Here is a 7,070-nt window from a genome sequence, read left to right on the forward strand (position 1 = left end):
CGGCACCCGGATCCGGTTTTCCAAGCATTGTCCATACAAATCATGCAGATTTTCCGTTCTGGTCTCTCTCTCCCTCTCTCTCTCGCTCTCCCTCTCCTTTTCCCCGGAACTAGGAAGTAAAAAAATCCATGCGCATTAAAGAAGACCAGATCCAGCTAAAAACGGATCCGGCGCATCAGTTTTTCACAATTTGTGCCGCGTCCGCTTTTTAAAAAGTTGTCCTGATTTAGCCTGAAAACAAAAAACGGATGTGTGAAACTAGCTAGTCAGTTCTCCGGGAGCCTGTGCGGACACATCTGCCTGGCCATGCCCTGACAATCCTCCATGCTGAAGCTGCGGCTCACTATGGGGTCCGGGCAGGGGGCTTTCTTGCTCTTGGATCTCTGAATTCAGTCGCTGCCTGAAGATAAGGACAGTGCAGAATAATACGGGTAACAGTAATAAATGATGACCAGGAGGCGTTTGTGTCACCGGCCCTGACCGATGTCCCCTGACCGATGTCCCCTGACCGATGTCCCCTGACCGATGTCCCCTGTGGAGGCAGTCACCTGACCAGTGCAGGGGAATGTGCGGAGTTACAGACGGCAGCTTGTCTCCCACTGAGTGCTTGAGTTCACTTATGCTAATTTAGGTAAGAGAGCAGATGCATTATGGGTGTGATGGTTTCCAGCTCGTACACAAGTGTAGAAGCTTCTAGTTACTCTGCAGTCAGGTCTCTGATCCCCCACAATGTATCACAATGTATCACGTCTCAAAGGGTCATCATGTGTCACCTCGTGTGATGTCTCCCTAATGTTACACGCAGGGTCCTATCCCCCGGAGGGGCATCACGGCCAGGAAGAGGTTAAGACTATACTTTCAGGGATCATTTCTATAGTGTGTAACTTGAGAAATGTGCTCTAAAGTGTCCAAACTTCCCAACCACGAGGAGGAGCTGTAGTGATCTCTCCTGAGCGTGAAGTGAGCTCTCAGTTCTGCTTCATTGCAGGGGCTGATTGCTGGTGATGATCGTTCTCCTTCTCTGTTACAGGGAGATCACAAGCTGAGTGGTTGGGTCATATATTGTAATGTGAAAAAAAGGATTGGGGTGTAAAAGGGTTCATAATGCATAGAGTATTATGAGAAAACCTTCATCCAAGATTGTCAACTACTGAATTTTTTTGGAACAATGTTGTTGGCAATCGTGATAGTTTTCATACTGGGGATTGTTGAGCTTTTCTAATTTGCTGCTAATCAGTTTTAAGCTAAATTAATATCGCTGTTGGTGGAGAATCTTATTATTTAAGAAAGACATATTTTTGCAGAAATGTTTAAGTTTAGGCAAAGTTAAGAGAATGTGCATTAAGTCACCAAAATCAAAACAGGTGTCAATTTTTCGGTTTTCTTTGTGTGTCTATTTCGATATTTTTTTCCTTGCTTATAGAACGCCATTAATTCCACAGCGCTTTACACACTTTATCATCGCTGTCCACATTTGGGCTCTCAGTCTAATTCCCTATCACTGTCTTCGCAATGTGGGAGGGAACCCTCGCAAACAAGGGGAGAACATACAAACTCCTTTCAGATATTGTCCATGGTGGGATTTGACCCCAGCGCTGCAGGGCTATAGTGCTAACCACTGGTTGTGGCATAGAAACATGATGAGAGCAGTGACCTGTGAAGACGCCCTTGGATAAGAGAATGTAATGTAACATTGTCACCAGCTGATGTTTCATCCAAGTGGAAGGTGAGCGATTCCATGTTTGGAGCAGCATTGTGCATGTCCGGCTCCCGCTCCAGCCACTCTCTATGGAGCTGCCAGAGAAAGCTGAACGCAGCACCTGTTAGTTCCCTAGGGAGTGAATGGAGCGGGGGTCATTGAGCGCACTGCTGCTCCATCCTAAGGCTAGGTTCACATTGCGTTAGTGGGTGTCCGTTGACGGAATCCGTTTCATAGCGGCACTAACACTATGTAACGGATCCTTTAGCGCAGGGGTCCCCAACTCCAGTCCTCAAGGCCCACCAACATGTCATGTTTTCAGGATTTCCTTTGCATTGCACAGGTGATGCAATTATTACCTGGGCAAGACTAAGGAAATCCTGAAAACATGACATGTTGGTGGGCCTTGAGGACTGGAGTTGGGGACCCCTGCTTTAGCGCACCCATTGACCGCAATTATGTAGCACATCGCTAATGCATGCCATTATTGGCATGCGTTAGTGATGTTCCGTTATTTTGTGACAGACCCTCGAACGCTGTCTGCAGCGTTTTTGGGTCCGTTCCCGCTAGCGCAGATAGAGCATTTGCGCTTGCACAATCGCATAACGCGATCCCTTTTCAGCAATTGCGTTAACGCAGTCCGTTAGCGTATGCGCTTAACGGACTGCACTAACGCAATGTGAACCTAGCCAAAGGGCAGCTTCACACCAACGTATACTAAATCGTTCAGCGTTTCATGCAGGAAAGTGGAGCGATTTGCTTCTCGCTTGTCATCCGTTTTTTTACAGCAGCAGCTAATAATAATTTACAGGAACTTTTACTGTTTCTTATTGTACAGAATTGCAATGTGTCCACAAAGATCGGATGCCATCCTGCGCCTCTCTAGGGCATCTGATTTTTTTCATGTACCAATAGATAAATTAGGCGCGTCTCATCCGATTTTCAGAAGAACTAGGGCAGGCGGCGATTGTTTTCACCTGCTGATTCAGTAAGTGACAAGAATCGCTCTCTGCATTGCCGCATTGAATAACATTGGGCTGATTGCTGGCTGTTCCTTCACCCACAGCACCTGGACTTAGGGTACCGTCACACTCAGCGACGCTGCAGCGATACCGACAACGATGTTGATCGCTGCAGCGTCGCTGTTTGGTCGCTGGAGAGCTGTCACAGACATATCTCCAGCGACCAACGATCCCGAGGTCCCCGGTAACCAGGGTAAATATCGGGTTACTAAGCGCAGGGCCGCGCTTAGTAACCCGATGTTTACCCTGGTTACCAGCGTAAACGTTAAAAAAACAAACACTGCATACTTACCTTCCGCTGTCTGTCCTCCGGCACTCTGCTTTCCTCTGCACTGTCAGCGCCGGTCAGCCGGAAAGCAGAGCTTGAGGGGAAAACACCAGTTATAGGTTGAAGAGATGGGTTAGGGTTGGGATGAAGACTGTCGTGAGGTTTGGGATGAGGTGGGATGGGAGCGGGTCCAGTGCACAGGTGGTGAGATGCGATCTTGAGAGTAGAGTGGAGAGTTGATCTTCTGTAATGGTGTAACATGAACATCCAGTTCATGTTAAAGAATGTTCTGATGAAGGTCCTACGAGGGACTGAAAACGTTCACCAATAATTTTTGTCTGGATGCACAATAAAAGAAAACTCTATTTTTGCATATACTGAGTGCCAAGTTCATTATTATATATTGTCGGGTTGGATACCTGACTTGGGCACAAACAACACCATAAGCTAATAGTGCCGTGTTTTTCTATATTACCCTTACAATATTAGGAAAGCCTATGAGATTCCAGAAATCTCATGCACACACATTGGTTTTTTGTGTGATCAGTAGTTTGTGCTTTGCAGTGTTTTTTGGACATAGAGCATGTCACTTCTTTCAGCGTTTTTCCAGCGCACCGCGGTTCCCACGCTGTCAGAATACAGAGGGGAGCGCTCAGCTGTGATCGGAGGCATAAACTTTACGTCCGATCACTGGTGTCAGAAGATGGGACTACTGCTCTCATCATCTGACACCTACAGCCGCTAATTACAGTGAGAGCAGGAGCAGTGGATGGGAGTTTTCATCTGCTGCTCCTGCGCTATAAATAAATAATTAAAAAAAAAAAAATGGCGTGGGTTTCCCTCTATCTATCTATCTATCTATCTATCTATCTATCTATCTATCTATCTATCTATCTATCTATCTATCTATATCAATCTATCTATTCTATCAATCTCTCTATTCTATCAATCTATCTATCTATCTCATTCTATCTACAAGAAGTTATTTTGTCTCTGTGTGCACTCAACTTTATTGGCATGCACAAAGAGAAAAAAAACCCGGCCAAAAACGCACCCAAACCTGCGTTTTTGGCGCAGCTTCTTTCCTACCAAAATGTACAGGTTTTGCTGGAGAAAAAAAAACTTGTCGAAAAGCATGTAGAAAGAAAGAAATGGCAGAAATTAGGACATGTGGAGACAGAAAATAGAAAATAAAGCCATTGGCTAGGATATACTCACATTGTTCAGAGTCTGGTTTCCTCCAAGGTGCTTGTGTCTGTCTGCTCTGCTTCAGTGTCTGCTGAGTAGTGACCTGCAAATGTCCACTACCTCCCTTTATCACCTACTACCGTGTTTCCCCGAAAGTAAGACAGCGCCTTACATTCTTTTTACCCCCAAAAGCCCCAATATGTCTTACTTTCAGGGTATGTCTTATATTGGGGAAAAAAATGTCGATTTTTGTTTTAAACATAAAATTAACATTTATTAACAACCTGAACAGTATGGTATTCACCACAAAACAGTTTTATAAAAGCAAATGCCAAGAATGTCTTGTTACAACCGTATCATGATGGTACCGTATTTCCATGTATAACATGTAAAACAATGAAAAACGGTAAGAACGAACAGTCTGAATATGTTATACTGGAAGATAAAACAGATTTATTCCATGACAACCATGTCATCATCTTCAGGAACATCTTCATAAACATCCATACTCTGAGGTTCCTGTGGATTTTCTTGGGACTCTCGGGACACCATTTCCTGCTGAATCATTGGCCCATATCTGTCATGGGTAGCAATGGCACTGTCCTGAAATGAGCAGGTCTTGTCCAGGTAGCCAGCTCGCAGTGCATTTGCAACGCAGGTGTCAGTGATCTTATCCCAGGAATTCTTACCCCAGTTCACAATCTCTGGCAGTCTTGGCTTCACAAAGTTCCCACGTACATGTCTCTCCATGCGGTTTTCAATGTAGTCATTGATTTCCGCACGCAGATAGTCCTTGAACGGCTTGTTAATGGCGATATCCAGAGTCTGGAGATAAGCCGTCATCCCTGCAGGAATCATGATTTGGTCGATTCTCCGCTCATGAAGGAAGTTTTTCATGTTTTTGGCGCGGTGTGTGCTGGCTGCATCCCAGATTAGCATCCCTCTTTTGTTCCCTCGCATAACAAGCGGCAGCATTAATGCAAGCCACTTCCTTATAACAGCTTGTGTGGCCCAGGCTTTTTCAGTTTCCAGCACATAAATGCCAGAAACCCGCTCAATCTTGTCCTTCTTGCCCTTTGCAATGAGAAGCGGTGTTACTTTAGTGCCATCCAGGCGAATCGCCAAAATGCAGGTGACACGTGCACTTTCATAAGCGGTGGAGGGAACGTACACTGAGGACGCACCTCGTTGATCAATGGTGGTTTGAGCTGCTTGGCCCATGAACACGGCAGTTTCATCCATGGCGATCATGTTGCAAAGACTGTATTTAGAGAAGTCAATGTCATCCACAAACTTCTTGTAGGCAAATGCACGTTTTACAATCTCAGCATCCTCCAGCCTAAAGAGGGTTGTGGATCTTCTCAAAGACAGGTCATTGCGTTCAAGAAAGCTATCCACCCAGTGCTGTGATGCCTTGAATTGTTCAGGGGAAATTTCAAACTGTGGTGCCACTGCAAGGGCATACTCCTGATTCTGAGCCCTGGTCACCACCAATGTCTTTGCTCTCCTGTCTGCAACCCACTCTGAGACCAGGCTTTCCAGCTCTGTATACATTGGTTGCCGACCACATCCAATCTTGCGCTTTTTAGCCATTCCGCTCTCCACTTTTTCACTCAGCTTAGTGTATTCTGCACGCCATTTTTGGACCAGTCGGTGATCCAACATTTTCTCCTTGCAGAACTCCACTACATTTTTGCCCCAAGATTCTTCGACAATCGCTTTTTTATACTCCACGGTGTAGCTCTTCCTTTTACCACTGGAACCGGAAGCGCTCATGTCTAGGGGCAAAAATATAGCGCACAGTATAAGCACTGCTTATGGTTCCATATCACAGTCTCCCATAGGCTTGCAGCCCCATACAGTATCCCACACAGCCTGCCATCCATAGGTTACAGCCCCATACAGTATCCCACACAGCCTGCCATCCATAGGGTTACAGCCCCATACAGTATCCCACACAGCCTGCCATCCATAGGGTTACAGCCCCATACAGTATCCCACACAGCCTGCCATTCATAGGTTACAGCCCCATACAGTATCCCACACAGCCTGCCATCCATAGGGTTACAGCCCCATACAGTATCCCACACAGCCTGCCATCCATAGGGTTACAGCCCCATACAGTATCCCGCACATCCTGCCATCCATAGGGTTACAGCCCCATACAGTATCCCACACAGCCTGTCATCCATAGGGTTACAGCCCCATACAGTATCCCACACACACAGCCTGACATCCATAGGGTTACAGCCCCATACAGTATCCCACAGTAAGTGTACCGTAATGGCGATCAATTCCTCTGCGGTGCTGGGTAGAGGTGTGGCTTCTTCCTCATGCAGGAGCCGCTGGACCAATCAGAGGGGCCACCAGCGGCTGCACATGAGGGCACTGAGGCTGCGTGTTGTTGCCGGACAACATTACTGCCGGACAACATTACTGCTGCTCCCGCGGCCTCCACATCCCTCCGCATCCCGCTCTAAGGGCTTGTTTCCACTTGCGAGATGCGTCCGAGTCTCGCATATGGAAACAAAGCTCCTGCGCCGGCACTCCAGAGCGGAGCGCGCGGCTGCATAGGAACACATGGAGCCGCACGCTCCGCTCTGCAGCGCCGGCGCAGGAGCTTCGTTTCCACATGCGAGACTCGGACGCATCTCGCAAGTGGAAACAAGCCCTAACCACCGTACGGTACCGCATGGCTTATATTTTACGGTACCCCCAAAAGTCCCACTACGTCCTACTTTCGGGGGTACGTCCTACATTATCCGACCCCCTTAAACCCCCCACTACGTCTTACTATCGGGGGTGTCTTACTATCGGGGAAACACGGTATGTGGGGGGTGGCTTATCAGTGTCTAGACATGTTTTTCTCTTGTGAAACGCATGCATTCACGAA

At 47.1% G+C, this 7,070-nt stretch overlaps 1 pseudogene; it reads left to right on the forward strand.

Moving 5' to 3' along the window:
• Positions 1-846: 846 nt before the first annotated feature.
• On the forward strand, positions 847-1,051 carry LOC138673352 (small nucleolar RNA U3; annotated as a pseudogene).
• The last annotated feature ends 6,019 nt before the right edge of the window (positions 1,052-7,070 follow it).

Source organism: Ranitomeya imitator, chromosome 3, assembly GCF_032444005.1.
Source record: "Ranitomeya imitator isolate aRanImi1 chromosome 3, aRanImi1.pri, whole genome shotgun sequence".
Taxonomy (NCBI): Eukaryota; Metazoa; Chordata; class Amphibia; order Anura; family Dendrobatidae; genus Ranitomeya; species Ranitomeya imitator.